Raw genomic sequence first — 1,035 nt, forward strand, 5'->3', positions numbered from 1 at the left:
TTAACTTATTTTATACTCACTACCCTTATCATTGTCTTCGGGCAGGCTAGACTGTGCCCAATACTTATCTAAGAATTGTTATATCATCTTTACTTTAGTACACTTTCTATTCTTCCTCTTAACTTGTATCTTTACTTTACATGTACTCTGGCGCGCACTTGCCTTTCTATCCATCGCTTATAACTATACGGAGTTCACCATTCATTTAGTGTCCACCCAAAGGCGTCGCCTTCAGATGGTCATCATGAATTCCATTCTACAAATTCCACCACGAAGGTGCTCCTTTCCAAAAATAGCAACAGAGGCTTTCCTTTTAGAGAATCGCCATGAGGGCATCCTTTTAATAGAGATGGCCACGAAGACATCCATTTAACTAAGATAGCCACAAAAGCATCTTTTTTTTACAGAGATGGTCACAAAGGCTTCCTTTTAACAGAGATCATCACCAAGGCTTCCATTTAACAAAGATCACCACAAAGGCTTTCTTATAATAGAGATAGCCACAATGGCTCACTTATACATAAATTGGTGTTTTTGATGATAGGACTTCGCCTATGCTTACTATTGTGAGGTTTTCCCCACATCGCTAGTACTCACTAAACCATCCTTTACATATTCCATATGACGGCATGGTCCAACTAGAATGATTATAAAGCCTAAAAATTGGGTTTTTCTATGTATTTGGGAAGTCGGATGTGAATTTGACAAGGGCTAGATACATGCCGTGTGGAAATGCTCAGGCCGTGTGGCTCTTGAAAACTAGTCTATTTGTCTAATTTTAGCTCTTTTTTCGCTCTTTTCGCTCCTAAATACTCTCCTAAGTATAGAAACATGAATTTAAAGAATTAGGAGCATTAAATTCATTAATTTGCTTAATTGATCATCCAAAAATGTTTAAAGAATGGGATTAAAACATGTTACTTTTATAGCTTATCAAATATCCCCACACTTAAATGTTTGCTTTTCCTCAAGCAAAATCCTCAACTCACATTAAAATTAATATTTCTCAACTTGTAATTTCCATCAATAATGTCT

This window comes from Gossypium raimondii, chromosome 4, assembly GCF_025698545.1.
Source record: "Gossypium raimondii isolate GPD5lz chromosome 4, ASM2569854v1, whole genome shotgun sequence".
In the NCBI taxonomy this organism is placed as follows: domain Eukaryota; kingdom Viridiplantae; phylum Streptophyta; class Magnoliopsida; order Malvales; family Malvaceae; genus Gossypium; species Gossypium raimondii.